Raw genomic sequence first — 18,182 nt, 5'->3', positions numbered from 1 at the left:
GCTTTTCCCCCTCCTAGCTCTGTCCATCTCTTCCTTCCACCACACTATCCACCACCACCCCACCTCTCTCTTTCCTTCCTCACCCCTCTGTCCATCTCCTTTTCTCCTCTCTCTGTTAATTACGTATGTCACCTCTTTTTCACCTGCACCCTGACACTAATGGGAGGTGGTTCATTCCTGCCCACTACTTCTCCTCATACTGTAACTGGCATGTGTGCCAATTTTGGTTCAAATCCATCTACTCGTTTAACTGATTTGGAACATATATTTATCCCTTTTCGTAAAATATGAGAGAAGTTCAATAAGCAATGTAGCACATTTTTGTCGGCTAGTTTTGGTTGAAAAAATGCGGAATTTGTTGTAGGACATCTTGGAATATTCCTGCTTCAGCCCCAATAGCTTCATGAAGTACTGATATGAGTGGCACTATACGTAGCCTTCAAAATGGCCTTTGTAGTGGAGGTGCTTTCTAAGGAGAGAGCAGTCACTGAGTTTCTTTTGGTGTAAAACCAGAGCATGAGAGATATTCGGTGTAGAATGTCTACAGAGATCTGGCAGTGAATAAAAGCATGGTGAGTCGTTGAGCGAGGCGTTCTCATCATCACCGATAGGTCACACAAACCTATATGATCTCCTGAGTGCTGGCCAGCCACACACAGCTGAGATTCCTGCAATTTTGGAATGTGCGGACCCTCCCATTCGAGGTGATTGACCGATCAGAATCAAACACCTCGCTGCACAAGTGGATGTCTCTGTTGGTAGTGCTGACACATTGATTAGCTAATTGCGATACTTGAAGGTGTGTGCCCGCTGGGTTCGTCACCACCTAAGAGAACTGAAGGACTATCTGTGCGGAGTTGCTTGCGTGTTATTAGGCTAGTTGTAACAATTTTTTGTCGAACATCATCACAGGTGATGAAACATGGGTCATCACTTCGAAACTGGAAACTAAATGGTAATCTATTGAGTGGGGCCACAGCACCTCTCCTCTGAAGGAAAAGTTCAAAGCCAAACCGTCCGCTGCTGAAGTCATGGCGATGCTCATCTAGCACTCTGAAGGGGTTCTTGTGTTTGATTTCTTCCCTCATGGTGCAAAAATCGTCTCTGAATGTTTTGTGCTACTCTCATCTCCATGACAACACAAGGCCTCACATGTTGGCAACTGTGGTAATCTGCTTGCCGCAGTGCACCATAGGGAGGTCACAATACTAAAAATGTCACGTATATCTGCGACGTTTTTCACCATCAGAGGCTGCGCCCCCTGTGAAAACAGTTATGTCACTTGTCAGCTCTGCTGAAATCATTGCACAGGTTTTTATATTGGTATGACTACCAACCATCAGTGATGAAGAGCCATCGCCAAACTGTGGCCCCGTTGCGCAGCATGCAGCTGGACATTACGTGCTGGATTTCAAAGAAATCCTCCACTCCACCACCAGCTTTTCTGAACTGCACAGATGGAAGTTATACTTACAACACATTCACCGCTTCAAAATATTCCCCACCTCAACTTACAGTAGCCTACTGTCCCCACACCTTCTACCCAACAGTCACCACCACCTCTGTCGTATCACCACCTTCCTATTCCCGTCCCCTCACACTCTTTCGGTGTTGACCTCAGTCAATGCATCCATCTGTCTTCCCTCTTCCTTACTCTTACCCTTTTTTGCTCCTTGTTGCCCTCTCCCAACTTCCGTGCCCCACAGCCACTTGATGATGCACCCATTAGCACTCTAATCCCTGTATATCCCACCAGACAGTGCTCTTCTCTGCCATCACCTCTAGCCTGCTATCCCTTCCCCTTCCTTATCTTGAGATTCCTGCTTCTGTTCTACGTGATAGTTGCATTCAGGTCAGAGCCGCCAGAGATGACAGTCACCTGTATGTGAAATATGCTTCCTTGTGTGAATGAACGTGTGAGTATTTCCTTTACTGAAGGTGGCTTTGGCTGAAAACTAATGTGTAACTCTCCTTCCTTTGTGCCTGTCTGCAACTCTGTGTCATCTTTATGGTGAGCAACAATCTGTATTTTCTTTATAATGTTGTTACCTTGCAGTGGAATTGAAGCAGGTAGTTCCTGTTGGTTACTATGGGTAGAGGTTATACTTAATAGGTTCCTTTTACTGACCCACTAGCTCAGATGGTACAGTCGCTGCATAGTTCAAAGAAAACTTGAGTCTTGTTTCAAATTGATACCCTACATATAAAATTATAGTTGGTGATGACTTCAATCTACCCTCAATATGTTGGAGAAAACAGATGTATATAGCTGGTGGATGGCATAAAACATTGTCTGAAATTGTACTGAATGCATTATCAGAAACTTATTTTGAACAATTAGCCTTAAAGCCCACCTGAAGTGTAGGTGGGTGAAAAATCATACATGATCTTTTAGCAATAAATAATCCTAAGCAAATAGGGAGCATCATGATTGATACAGGGATTAGTGACCGCAAGGTTGTTGTAGGGAGACTCAATACTATAACATCCGAACCCCTCCAATTTAAACGCAAAATACCTCTATTTAAAAATGCACATAAAAGTTCGCATAAAATTCTTATTCATTTAAACCTACGTTTTTTGAGTGCCTTACAGAGCATTGAATCGTGAGGTTATGCAAATTTGTTATGTTACTAGTATGAGTATGCCTAGTCAATGAAAATGCATACAGTTTTTTCCTTCTTGCTTTCTTTATACTGTAATTCAATAACCTCGTTTGTATTTCTAATAGCAATTGTAGTTCAGCTGTTAATTGCACTGAGTTAGCTCACAGCAGAGCAGACTTTGCTAGGGCCGAGCGAGGATTCAGGATTTACAAGGGACGGCCAGCAGTGGCAAGCCTTCGGCCTCCAGATAGGTGCCTTTACAACACAGTGCCACAAGGGTGACAACACCCTCTGTGACAGACACTATGGACCTGCAGTGGGCCTCACCCCATGGGCAGCCACACGTAGAGGGCAGTTTTTGTCCCTGAAGTAAGCAACAGGCTTCTAGTTCAGTGAAAGCTCTGGACAAGCTTTTCCGTTGCCGTTTCACTGCACGCCACGGGGAAAAGAGCGTTCTGCACCCCTACAGTGAGGCGACAGCTGTCCTGGAAGTCAAAATCTTAAAAATTTCGGCAGAGGACAGTCTCACACCTTCCCACAACCACTGCTGTTCAGTTTTGCTCCTTTTAGAGAAATTCCAAACTGAGCATGAGAACGCTGTGACTTCAGCAACATATAGAAAGAGAAGTTCTCATTGGGTTAAATGCCACGACGTCAAATGAGCGATAGAAGACACTTCCCTGGCAAGCATAAAATGCGTTAACATGCGGGACAGGACTCAATTTCTTTTCTCTTTCTGTGGTACAGATCTGCACTGTTGTCTTTCGTGTGACTGGGAGAGGCATGCAAGAAATGATAGAAAGTGGAAGAATGCGAAGCTTCGTAATTTCCAACGTGAGAGTCTGGCGTCATTCTGCACTCTCGTTCTTCTACGTCTACATTTATACTCCGCAAGCCACCCAACGGTGTGTGGCGGAGGGCACTTTACATGCCACTGTCATTATCTCCGTTTCCTGTTCCAGTCGCGTATGGTTCGCGGGAAGAACGACTGCCGGAAAGCCTCCGTGCGCGCTCGAATCTCTCTAATTTTACACTCGTGATCTCCTCGGGAGGTATAAGTAGGGGAAAGCAATATATTCGATACCTCATCCAGAACCGCACCCTCTTGAAAGCTGGACAGCAAGCTACACCGCGATGAAGAGCGCCTTTATTGCAGAGTCTGCCACTTGATTTTGCTAAACATCTCCGTAACGCTTACCAAATAATCCTGTGACGAAACGCGCCGGTCTTCTTTGGATCTTCTCTATCTCCTCCGTCAACCCGGCCTGGTACGGATCCCACACTGATGAGCAATACTCAAGTATAGGTCGAACGAGTTATTTGTAAGCCACCTCTTTTGTTGATGGACTACATTTTCTAAGGACTCTCCCAATGAATCTCAACCTTGTACCCGCCTTACCGACAATTAATTTTATATGATCATTCCACTTCAGATCGTTCCGTACGCATACTCCCAGATATTTTACAGAAGTAACTGCTACCAGTGTTTGTTCCGCTATCATATAATCAATCATACAATAAAGGATCCTTCTTTCTATGTATTCGCAATACACTACATCTGTCTATGTTAAGGGTCAGTTGCCACTCCCTGCACCAAGTGCCTATCCGATGCAGATCTTCCTGCATTTCGCTGCAATTTTCTAATGCTGCAACTTCTCTGTATACTACAGCATCATCCGCGAAAAGTCTGTCTTCTGTTTCAAGCGGACTACTTTACAAGATCAACAGGTATCTCCATGTCTGGCTGCCCTGGTAACAGACAGGAGGTACTTCTGATTGGTAATTAGCAAGTGCAGATTGATTAGCTGCCTTAGCACATAGCGAAGAAGGCAGTTTTCTGTTTAACCTTCAGTTATGGCAGACCGAGCTCCGTTGTTATAACGCAAAATTTGACAGATTGCTGGTCATGATTACAGAAAGTGAAAAGGGCATAAAATTTTCGTTTGCTGAGCCACGTTCGGGGTTACTTTGGATCTAAGTATGGGTTTACTCAGTAGCTTCATTCAGGATTGTATGTTTTACCGTTATGTTAGAAGTTCTTCTTCACTTTGCGTTGAACTTCGCCAAAGTGTAAAGACAGGTTTTGCTTGTGATCTGAGCGCATGTCGTGGTTCTCTTTAATTCAAACTGGACAGAGCCGGCACAGAGAACGTACACTGACTCCGACGCCGCACAACCGTCACTCGCTGTGGTAAAGTACCGCTCAGACCCGACATGGCAGGGAAGTCAGGTGGCAAGACTCGTCGTAATTCATTTCGGATCAGGAGTGTTTCTTTTCTCTTCCAGCCATGCACATTGTCGTCAGCATCTGTAATGCACGTTCAGTGTTACTCACGAAGGACAATTTGTCTTGTGAACAAGAAGTAGGAAATCTATTGGTTTCTATTTCCTCCATTCCCGTAACCAAACACACGCCATCTAATTCAATTACGAGGGCAGTTCAATAAGTAATGCAACACATTTTTTTTCTGAAACAGGGGTTGTTTTATTCAGCATTGAAATACACCAGGTTATTCCCCAATCTTTTAGCTACACAACACTATTTTTCAACGTAATCTCCATTCAATGCTATGGCCTTACGCCACCTTGAAATGAGGGCCTGTATGCCTGCGCGGTACCATTCCACTGGTCGATGTCGGAGCCAACGTCGTACTGCATCAATAACTTCTTCATCATCCGCGTAGTGCGTCCCACGGATTGCGTCCTTCATTGGAAATCCGAGGGTGCGAGATCGGGGCTGTAGGGTGCATGAGGAAGAACAGTCCACTGAAGTTTTGTGAGCTCCTCTCGGGTGCGAAGACTTGTGTGAGGTCTTGCGTTGTCATGAAGAAGGAAAAGTTCGTTCTGATTTTTGTGCCTACGAACACGCTGAAGTCGTTTCTTCAATTTCTGAAGAGTAGCACAATACACTTCAGAGTTGATCGTTTGACCATGGGGAAGGACATCGAACAGAATAACCCCTTCAGCGTCCCAGAAGACTGTAACCATGACTTTACCAGCTGAGGGTATGGCTTTAAACTTTTTCTTGGTAGGGGAGTGGGTGTGGCGCCACTCCATTGATTGCCATTTTGTTTCAGGTTCGAAGTGATGAACCCATGTTTCATCGCCTGTAACAATCTTTGACAAGAAATTGTCACCCTCAGCCACATGACGAGCAAGCAATTCCGCACAAATGGTTCTCCTTTGCTCTTTATGGTGTTCGGTTAGACAACGAGGGACCCAGCGGGAACAAACCTTTGAATATCCCAACTGGTGAACAATTGTGACAGCACTACCAACAGAGATGTCAAGTTGAGCACTGAGTTGTTTGATGGTGATCCGTCGATCATCTCGAACGAGTGTGTTCGCACGCTCCGCCATTGCAGGAGTCACAGTTGTGCACGGCCGGCCCGCACGCGGGAGATCAGACAGTCTTGCTTCACCTTGCGGCGATGATGACACACGCTTTGCCCAACGACTCACCGTGCTTTTGTCCACTGCCAGATCACCGTAGACATTCTGCAAGCGCCTATGAATATCTGAGATGCCTTGGTTTTCCGCCAAAAGAAACTCGATCACTGCCCGTTGTTTGCAACGCACATCCGTTACAGACGCCATTTTAACAGCTCCGTACAGCGCTGCCACCTGTCGGAAGTCAATGAAACTATACGAGACGAAGCGTGAATGTTTGAAAATATTCCACAAGAAATTTCCGGTTTTTTCAACCAAAATTGGCCGAGAGAAAAAATGTGTTGCATTACTTATTGAACTGCCCTCGTACATTCATTCTCGTTTTTCGAACGGATTATGACTCATGTTTAACCTAATAAGCAGTGTTGGAAACATGTTTAACGTCCATTTTTATGTGGTGAAAATAAATGGTAGTCACTAAACGTAACATCTTGTTTCACCCTTGAAATTTGTATGTTATTAGATTAGATTAGATTAGTTTTTTGTTCCATAGATCCGTGCTGAGGAGATTCTAGTGGATGTGGAACATGTCAATTTTTTTAAGCTGAAATAAAAATACTAATAGTATGAGTATGTACAATACATCATTTGTTTCTATTAAAAAATTCGTCAATGGAGTGGAAGGAGTTGGCCACTAGTAAGTCTTTCAGACTCCTTTTAAACTGATCTTTATTTGTAACTAAATTTTTTATGTGTGCTGGCAAATTATTGTAGATAAGTGTTCCTGAGTAGTGGACCCCTTTTTGAACTAAAGTGCTTTTAAGTCCTTGTGCATATCATTTTTGTTCCTGATATCGTATGTATGAACTGAGCTGTTTGTTGGAAAAAGAAGAAAGAAGAAAGAAAAATGAAGAATTTAGGACAAATTTCATTAAGGAGTAAATATACTGAGAGGCAGTAGTTAGTATACCCAGTTCTTTGAATAGTTTCTACAGGACGTCCGTGAATTTACTCCACAAATAATATGTATTACACGCTTTTGGACTCTGAAGACTTTTGTTTGACTTGTAGAGTTACCCCAAAATATTATACCATATGACATTATGGAATGCAAGTAGGCAAAGTATGCAAGCTTTTTCATTTTTGTGTCGCCTATGTCTGCTAACACTCGAATTGCAAATACAGATTTATTAAGGCGTTTCTGCAGTTCTGTGGTGTGCTCCTCCCAACTGAATTTATTATCAAGTTGTAATCCCAGGAATTTAAGACTGTCAACCTCTTCTATCTGCTCTTCTTCATACTTTATGCATATGCTGGGTGGAAACCTCTTACAGGTTCTGAATTGCATATAGTGAGTCTTTTCGAAGTTTAATGTCAGTGAGTTGGCTTTAAACCATTTATTAATATCCATGAAAATATCATTAGCAGATCTTTCTAGAACTACACTCGACATACTATTTATTGCAATACTTGTGTCATCTGCAAACAAAACGAACTCTGCAGATTCAAAAAAGTACCAATTTCAGTTCACGTAAGTTAGATGTGTTATGAAGAAGTATTAATTATAAATAAATGCAAGTCAGGTGCATTATTAAGAAGCACCAAATTCATTCTTGGAAGTCGGATGCACTATTAGAAATAGTTAGGAGCAGGAGTCATTTGTGCTAAATGCTGGACCTTAAATTGAATGTCACAGGGCGAAATTCATTCCCTTTGATGCAGTTTTTAGATCCTTGCGCAAGTTTATCAGACAATCAACTTGAGGGAAGTAGTATGTCATTTCACTTATGCTCACACGAGTCAGACGACAGTTAATAAAATAATCACTGGCATAAAAATTGCTGTCCTAGCGGAAAATGAGGAAGAATTACAAGTAGTGTTGGAGGAAATGGAAAACATTCTTGCTACACGGTACAACATGAAAATTAATAAGTCAAAAACAAAAATCTTAGTTGCAAGCAAACAAAAAATCAAACAATTACGAATATAAGGCTGAATGGAGAGAAGCTGAAAGAAATACAAGACTTTGTCTACCTGGGAAGCAGAATAACATCAGATGGTCGTAGTAGGAAAGATGTAATAAGTAGAATAAATCAGGCAAAGACTGCATTCTATAAAAGGAAACCTCACATCAAATATGATAAGTCTGTCGTTAAGGAAGCGGTTAATAAAGACCTTTGTTGGGAGTGTGCTTCTCTACGGCAGCGAAACCTGGACACTTGGAGAGGATGAAAGAAGAAGGATTGAAGGATTCGAAATGTGGTGTCTGCGAAGGACGTTAAAAATTCCATGGACGGCCAGGATGACAAATGAAGAAGTCCTGCAGAGAGCGGAGGAAGTTCCAGTTCTTTGGAAGACGGTCAAGAAGAGGAGAGATATATGGATGGGACACATTCTGAGACATGAAAGTCTTCTCCACACTATAACGGAAGGCCTTGTGGAGGGCAATAGGGCAAGAGGCAGACCTAGAAGAAAGTACATAAGCCAGATAATGCAGGACCTAGGATGCGGAAGTTTCACGGAATTGAAGAGGCTGGCCGACAATCGCACTGAATGGAGAGCTGCTGCAAATCAATCTTAGGATTGGCAACTTAAGAAGAAGAAAAATGGCGACCACTGCCTGGATGAGAAATTTCGTGGTTATCCTGTAAAGCAGCCATTAAATAAATTTATCTTTGAATCTGCATTTAAAATTCAATAGTAGTCGCGTGATATTAGTAGCGTGGCGCAGACGCGTTTTATAAACGCTTCTAATAATTACAGCTTGGTTCTGTGGGTTCTGCCCTATATCTCGTCCTTGTACTTTGAGAACACAAAGGCACTTTTGTGATATGCAAATTAATTTGAGTCAGGATTGCGTGTTGCTCAGTGATACACATTTTATTGTCTTTGTTGTTTTTATTGTTAAAGTAAATGTTAACTAGGAGAAAGCTCGTAGTCAAAAGGAAAGTCAAGTCGACAGTGCAGTCAATAACATGGAACAGCAGAATAATTTTCAGATTGAAATGCCAGAGCCACAATCGTTTGTTCCAGCAGAACAACCAAATCCTATCGGTTTCGAAAGTGAACAATCTCGCGGCGAAATGTTGGCACTAAATAACGCAAATTCTGTGGACAATTTCACATCGGAATATGCAATTCCACAGCACATAGAAGCAATTGTAACCAATCAAAATTTCGGTGATAGTGACGATGAGAGGGCAGTCTCTCCACCGTTCAGATGAACTCTCGTGGGTCGTCACCTTAACAGAGACTGGTAACACAACAAGGGAGAAAGAGAAACTCGATATGTTGTTTGATTTTATGTAACGTTCTATCGAAGAAATCATTTATCATATTGTTCGCATGAATCAGAGAACGGTAAAGGAGCTAGAGAGAAAATAAACCGTGTTGAAGACAAGCGCAATGAAATCGATGAAATTAAAACAGTTCAGGAACAAATGCGAAAATACTTTGATGAACGGATAAAAAATACAGTAACAAAATGCGACACTAGTAACAATATCACAGATTTAAACAATTCGTTGTCTGCTATGAAACTGCTAGCAAAGCATGGCCCTGCGATGCACAAATCAGCTAGCGAATTACAGAAAGGGCAGTCAAATCATGAACAGCGTATTGAAGCCGATGAGAATAAGATGAACCATGTAGAACAGGGCTTCACAACATACGTGCTCGCGGAGCAAGCTGTGAGCAGCAAGGTGCGAGCATGGAGCAGCGCGAGCACGCTACCTCCACTACCGGACCAGAGCGGAGAGTGGGGAGAGTCACGTGGGGTACACAACAGCTGCCGCCAGTCGATGTAAATCCGCGGCCACCTGCAGGGATATCACTCACGAATTATTACTGCGACAAATAAAACAAATAAAGGAGAATGTAGACGTGCCACATAATTTTACTAGCTTAGTGTATGCCTCTACCATCTGTAGACACTGAAACTAAAGAATTCCACGACAATCCTATATTTTCAACACTTTCTTCAACACTACTTAAAATATCACCTCCGGTTGTAGTGTTCTTCATGGCTACTACATCGAGGAGCTCCTCCCTCACCTGAAGATCTCTATTAACACCTCTAATAAATATGGCAAGCTGCGCTGTTCCAGTGATATCAACACTTTCGTCCAGAGCTAGAGAATACGCCATAAAATCTTTACAGGTATTTGGAAGCTGGCTCTGGACGTCGTCTGCCATGTCCTGTATGTGACACATAATGGTCATGTTAGATAATGGCACAATCCGAAATTGTTCAACTTGAGATGGACACAAATGCTCCGCTGCAACTACCAAACATTCTTTTATTAAATCGCCATCAGTTAAGGGGCACAGGGATTTTGCTAAAAACAAAGCAATTTTGTAACCCACTCTGAGAGCTGCCTCAGTTGATTTTTCTTCGTCGTCCAGATCTTCTTCGGATAGCTTCCTTTTAAGTTTAATAACTTCCTGTGCATAATCTGGTCAATCACATTTTCCACGTCCGTAGTCTTTCATGTGGTACGACATATAATGTCGCTGCAAATTAAATTTCGTAAAAGAATTCAGCGTTTTGTGACATACTAAACATTTTGCAACACCATCTTTTTCTGTAAACAGATACAATTCCTCCCAATGGGGGTTGAACTGCGAAAGCATGGTTGGGGTTACACAACGGCGACTTCACATGATTCTTAACCAGCGAAGTGACTGTTAAGAGCTGATCGTAGTGCTTTAAACGTTACACAGTCGGCGCGAATTCAACAGGCACGCTGCGGCCCTATTCAAACGTGTGCGCGCATTTCCCCTCCCTCCCCTCCCACCCTACTCCGCGACCTTGCAGCTGCTCGCGAGCACATGCCTGAGCACACGCGAGTACTCGCGCTCAAAACCGGCCAGTTGTTAAGCCCTGATGTAGAACAACACATTGTGACCAAACTTGGCCAGGCTTCCGAACAGTTATCGAGAAGCAACTGAAATGCGTTAGCACAAGAAATTCGTAAGGTGTTTGAGGGATTAGCTATGACGAATCCACACCCAGCAGGTGAAACCGAAGAAGTACAGGACCTTTTGGTTTTCAAAACGAGACGGGAGGTGTACAGGAAGAGTACACGAAAAGCTTGGAAAAGTGCATTGATGATCTGCAGGGTAAAACAACACAAATGAGAGTTGTCGAAGTTAGTGAATCTTTGACAAACAATATACCTTTGCGAATACCTGTTGCCGGAATGCACCTGCAGCACACGCTGACACTAGTAGAGTGGTGATTTGGTAAGCAGGAAGCTGTAGGTTTCGATTTCAAACACTCACGCACTGAGACACCGGAAATTCTTTACATCCCACGATTTGACTGTCTCAATTCGGAGTACTTTTGTCAACAAATTGGCCTTTGTAATTCAAGTTAGCCTTCAGTTGTGGGTATCTAGAAGAAAATGTATCAGAAAAAACGCTTGGCATCGCTGCCACACGCAAGTCTTATGAGGAGTTCAAAGAGACGATCTTGGATAGATACTGGTCCAAGGCTATGCAGGAAACGCGAAAGCAAGAAATTACGATGTGTAAATATTTCGGACCATCCGATTACAAAAGCCCTATCAAACATTTTAACGCAATGGTTAAGAAAAATCGGTTGCTGGATAAAATCATCCGTTTGTGCTACAAGAGCCGGCCGATGTGGTCGAGTGGTTCTAGGCGCTTCAGTCTGGAACCGCGAGACAGCTACGGTCGCAGCTTCGAATCCTGCCTCGGGCATGGATGTGTGTGATGTCCTTAGGTTAGTTAGGTTTAAGTAGTTCTAAGTTCTGGGGGACTGATGACCTCCGCTGTTAAGTCCCATAGTGCTCCGAGCCGTTTTTGTGCTACAAGAATCTACCATTGCAGCACTGTCAATCCTTAAGAGAAAATGTGCTAGTGACGTAGAAGAAACCAAAAACGAATTACAGGACTTAGAAATTGCGTTTGATGACGGCAATGGAAGGGGACGTAGGAGAGGACAGAGACAAAGTAACAACAATAATAATCGGTTTGGAGGATCACCACGTCGTAATAAAAATGATAATGGCAGATACAAAAATAGGACTCCGGAAGGAGGAAATTAGAGATCACAGTCACATAACAGAGACAACAGTAACTGTATCACAATTATAGTTATAAAGGAGGTCCATAATCGAAGACAGAGGAACCAGCCTTATTGAGAAAATGAGCAGAGAGCGGAGAATTCCTGACGAGATGAGAGAATGGATGGCCAGCCAGCACAAGTTATTGAAACTAGGTCACCACAGCTGAGATTACAAGACTTAAATTCCAATCCATCTCTGCAATGACGTAAAACAGACGTATAAATGGCTCCTCAAACATCCGCAAAAATATTGGGATCGAGCGAAATTGACTTGCTAACTTATGACGATGGCACACAGGACCTGCCTTACGAAAAGAAGGAGAAGGCCAGTGAAGCTCTCCATCTGATTATCGGAGTATCGATCAGGAATGTCACTTTAAAAAGAATTGTTAATGGTGATAACCAGCTTTCGGCTATTTCCAAAGCAGCATATGGAAAATGTACAAATTATGACCCCTGCCCAATCTGAAGATGAAGAAATTAAAAATATGAGGAGTCCTTTGAGGCAAATGTGCAGAGGTGCCGTAACAAACTCATGTAGATTTTATCTGTCAAGGTAACACACTTACAGGCAACTTCTTATTTATATCAATTCTAGGAATCGAGATCATCATCAGCATGATCTTTCTAAACGAAAATAAGGCAGTCCTTGATATGGGCCGAGGTGTAATGTCGCCACACAAGCGAAACGTATAAGATCTGAGGAACAGGTTCTCTCTGCCCAACTTTCAACAAAGTGATTGAAACTGTGAGAAGAGGAGGAAAGAAGCATGATCTATGACGAGAATGTGAGAACAAGTATATAAATGAAAAGACAAGGAAGAGGCAGTAAGAGAGAAAATTGAACAGAGAATCCAAAAGAAGGTAGAGGCATGTGAAAACATATAGGAACAAGAGAGAGAAGAGCTAACCGAAGATCCTGCGGGCTAATTCTGAGGTGTTTTCATCAAAACCTGGGGAAGTTAAAAATTTACAATAGGAATTCAAAACGAAGGAACACGACAAATTCAGGGTATCTTCATACGCCGTTTCTTTGTCTATGAGACACAAGATTTTTGAGGAGAAAACATGCTAGAGAATGACATAATTGAACGTACCTTGTCATCTCCACTGGTAAAGAAAAAGGATGGTTCAGTTAGGCTTATTCTGGGCTCACATTAAGTCCATACTATGATTGCTCCAGAAACTGACCGCCGCAAAACCGTGAAGAGCTTCTGCAGAAATTACGTGGAGGGTCTGTTTTCTTTTAAACGGATCTACGTTCTAGGTTTTGGTAAGTGGAACCCCAAACCCCCTGTCGGCCGTGTACTGCGTTCTTGACCTTTAGACGACATCATAAATATAAAAGGTTATCTTTCAGGTTAAATATCTCGTCAGCAGCGTTAATTTGCAGTCTGAATGCCATTTTAGAGGACAACTGAGGTGAGCATATTACGATGCATGTCAGCGGTATTTTAATCGCAGAAGGTTGTCGAGAAGAATATTATAGTATCTTGAATGGTTTATTACATACGTTCAAGGAGTACTGGGTAAATGTAAACATAGAGAGGTCAGATTTCAGCAGACAAAGGTGAATTTTCTGGGGCAAGTAATCTCGAGTGAAGGAAACTCTTCTGATCCGGAAGAATTAGATCCAATCAAACATTTTGCTACGCCAACTGCGCAAAATTAATTAAGAGGATTTTTGAGTCCAATTAATTTTTACGAAAAGTTTATTTACATCAACAGCCTTGCCTCCCCAAGTCCCAACTGTCAAGAAAACGTCATGGGTATAGGACGAGGTCGTTGAGAGAGTTTCAGGCATTGAAGAAAGCGTTGTTGTCTGCAGCAATTCTTTCACATTCTGACTTGAGCAATTTATGACCACGACATAGAAAAAACGGGATTAGGAGTTGTCCTTTCCAGGGATTTGAAACCAAGGATGGCAAGATGATAGGATCTGGGAGTCAGGTTCTGCCTATATTTGATAGAAACTACTCCGTCACGGAACTGGAGACACCCATGGTGGTTTGAGCGTTCCAGAAATTCAGATATTTATTTTTTGGACGCAAGACGAAGGTGTATACGGACCATAAAGTTCTTAACTTCCTGTTGGTGTCAAAGCTGACCCCAGGAAATTAAGAGAGATGGATGTTGTACGTACAGCAGTACAACTTCACCATTCTACATATATTGGCATCAACAATAATTATCATTGCAGATGCCATGTCCAGATCTCCTATCCGATCAAACTGTACAGTGCAGGAAGACCTAGAACAGAATAATTTCACTGCCTGTTATTTACGAAAAGTTGCATTCGAAAACGACATCACTGCCTCCTTGCGAGATACTGAAAGAGAACAGCACAGGGAAGTTGCGCTTATGGACGTAGTGAACTCACGTTGGTGTCTCGGCGACCAAATTCGCCCGATGTAAATCCCATGGAACCCATCTGGGTAGCTATCAGACGCCATCACCGCGTACGCATATTAGCGGCTCGTTATTTATGCGAATTACATGACCTGTAACACATCGAATGCCACATACATTCACAAACATACTAACAAACTGTCGGATCCCTGATGCGCAGAATCAATGATGTATTTCGTTCCAAAGACGGACAAACAAACTTGTAATCAGATGGTCATAATGATTTGGCACATCGGTGAATCTATCACAACAGTGATGACAGAAGTAGATAATTACACGGATTAGCGCCTCCGCAAGTAGGTAATAGTTCAATGTACCTATATACCCACCCAGAACCACCGTCTATCCAACTGACAAAAACCCAACAAATATAAAATATAAGACAAATCTAGCGGAAATTTTGTACTTAAATTAAATATTACATTACAAACATAGGATATGCACTGAAAATAAAAAATAATAATTAACTCTTAATCTTTATATTACTTAATATGATTTTGTTCATATTTCTTTGAGTCGTAATGATAAATCCTGGAGCAAATGGTCTCAGACGTGTAAAAAAATAGTAAGTTAGTACACAGATCAAAAAAAGTTATGCACCACCTCGGTTCTGAGAATTCCGGAACCTGTACAGAATATTGGAATAGAGATCAACGAAAACATCATTTCCGCACTTTTTATTTCTCATGAAAATCACACATAGCATGTTGTACCACCATACAGCGAGACCTTCAGAGGTGGTGTTCCAGATTGCTGTACACACCGGTACCTCTAACTCCCAGTAGCAAGTCCTCTTGCTTTGATGCATCATGTATTCATCGTGGCATACTATCCACAAGTTCATCAAGGCACTATTGGTCCCGATTGTCCCACTCCTCAATGGCGATTCGGCGTAGATACCTCAGAGTGGTTGGTGGATCACATCGTCCATAAACAGCCCTTTTCAATCTATCCCAGGCATGTTCGATGGGGTCCACATCTGGAGAACATGCTGGCCACTCTAGTCGAGCGATGTCGTTATTCTGAAGGAAGTCATTCACAAGATGTGCACGATGGGGGCCCGAATTGTCGTCCATGAAGACGAATGCCTCACCAATATGCTGCCGATATGGTTCCACTATCGGTTGGAGGATGGCATTCACGTATCGTACAACTGTTATTGCGCCTTCCATGACCATCAGTGGCGTATATCGGCTCCACGTAATGCCACCCTGAAACATCAGGCTACATCCACCTTGCTGCACTCGCTGCACAATGTGTCTAAGGTGTTCAGCCTGACCGGGTTGCCTGCAAACATGTCTCCGACAATTGTCTGGTTGAAGGCATATGCGATCCTCATTGGTGAAGAAAATGTGATGCCAATCCTGAGCGGTCCATTCGGCATGTTGTTGGACCCATCTATATCATGCTGCATGGTGTCGTGGTTGCAAAGATGGACCTCAGCATGGCCGTCGGGAGTGAAGTTGCGCATCATCCAGCCTATTGTGCACAGTTTGAGTCATAACACAATGTCGTGTGGCTGCACAAAAAGCATTATTCAACATGGTGGCATTGCTGTCAGAGTACCTCCGAGCCATAATCTGTAGGTAGCGGTCATCCACTGCAATAGTAGCCCTTGGGCAGCCTGAGTGAGGCATGTCATCGACAGTGGCATGAGTGGGACAGTGCACAAATGGTTTAATTCGTACCTAACTGGAAGAGTGCAGAAAGTTGAAATAAGTAGTTCTCGTAACATGCAAAGATCAGCACATTCCTCAAACTGGGGAACTATCAAGAATGGGGTTCCACAAGGGTCAGTCTTGGGTCCTTTGTTGTTCTTATTATATATTAATGACTTGCCATTCTATATTCATGAAGAGGCAAAGTTAGTTCTCTTTGCTGATGATACAAGTATAGTAATCACACCTGACAAACAAGAATTAACTGATGAAATTGTCAATACTGTCTTTCAGAAAATTACTAAGTGGTTCCTTGTAAACGGACTCTCACTGAATTTTGATAAGACACAGTACATACAGTTCCGTACAGTGAATGGTATGACGCCATTAATAAATATAGACCTTAATCAGAAGCATATAGCTAAGGTAGAATATTCCAAATTTTTAGGTGTGTCCATTGATGAGAGATTAAATTGGAAGAAACACATTGATGATCTGCTGAAACGTTTGAGTTCAGCTACTTATGCAATAAGGGTCATTGCAAATTTTGGTGATAAACATCTTAGTAAATTAGCTTACTACGCCTATTTTCACTCATTGCTTTCATATGGCATCATATTTTGGGGTAATTCATCACTGAGGAATAAAGTATTTATTGCACAAAAGCGTGTAATCAGAATAATAGCTGGAGTCCACCCAAGATCATCCTGCAGACATTTATTTAAGGATCTAGGGATATTCACAGTAGCTTCTCAGTATATATACTCTCTTATGAAATTTGTTATTAACAACCAAACCCAATTCAAAAGTAATAGCAGTGTGCATAACTACAATACTAGGAGAAAGGATGATCTTCACTATTCAAGATTAAATCTAACTTTGGCACAGAAAGGAGTGAATTATACTGGCACTAAAGTCTTTGGTCACTTACCAAATAGTATCAAAAGTCTGACAGATAACCAACAAGTATTTAAGAAGAAATTAAAAGAATTTCTGAATGACAACTCCTTCTACTCCATAGAGGAATTTTTAGATATAAATTAAGAAAAAAAAAAAGAAAAAAATATTAAAAAAATAAAAATAAAAAATAAAGAAAAACAAAAAACACAAAAAAATAAAGTTGTTATATTAACTTAAGTATGTTGTTAAATTAACCTAATTATGTCATGTATTGGAAAATTCAACTCGTTCCACATCATTACGAAATATCGTATTCATGATCCATGGAACTAGTATTAATCTAATCTAATCTAATCTAATCTTTGTATCTCCTCCATGTCTGAACATCGCTTTGGTTCACTCTGAAACGCCTGGACACTTCCCTTGTTGAGTGCCCTTCCTGGCACAAAGTAACAATGCGGACGCAATCTAACCACGGTATTGACTGCCTAGGTATGGTTGAAATACAGACAACACAAGCTGTGTACTTCCTTCCTGGTGGAATGACAACTTGATCTGCTGTTGGACCCCCGAAGGTCTAACAGGTGCTGCTCATGCATGGTTGTTTACATCTTTGGGTGAGTTTAGTGACATCTCTGAACAGTCAAAGGGACTGTGGCTGTGATACAATATCCACAGTCAACGCCTATCTTCAGGAGTTCTGGGAACTGGGGTGATGCAAAACTTTTTTTGATGTGTGTATATTAGCATTTTTGTATTTTTTTCTTGTGATGTTTTTGTTCCATATTTCTCTCTTCATGGGGAAAGTGGTCCCAAATCTGTAAAACTAGGACATTTTGGAAAGTTTGTACTATTTATGAATATCACAGGGTATTTCTATGTGTGTGTTATGTTGTACTATGCATGAGGAAGAGAATTCTTGTCGATCCATACAGAGATGCTGAGCACGTGGGTGCAGACACACAAGCAACGCAGACAACGGTCCTTCTGATAGGACGACAGAACACAACTAGCAAAACCCGTGTTGTCAGCAGGGCCTACCCTCGCATTACAGCAGGCAGCAGCAGGTGTGCGGCAGACCAGAGATTGCCCGCTAAATAAGCTTTGCCGCAGCACTTTCTCATTGCC

Source organism: Schistocerca nitens, chromosome 9, assembly GCF_023898315.1.
Source record: "Schistocerca nitens isolate TAMUIC-IGC-003100 chromosome 9, iqSchNite1.1, whole genome shotgun sequence".
NCBI lineage: Eukaryota > Metazoa > Arthropoda > Insecta > Orthoptera > Acrididae > Schistocerca > Schistocerca nitens.
Note: the sequence above shows the minus strand (reverse complement) of the source record.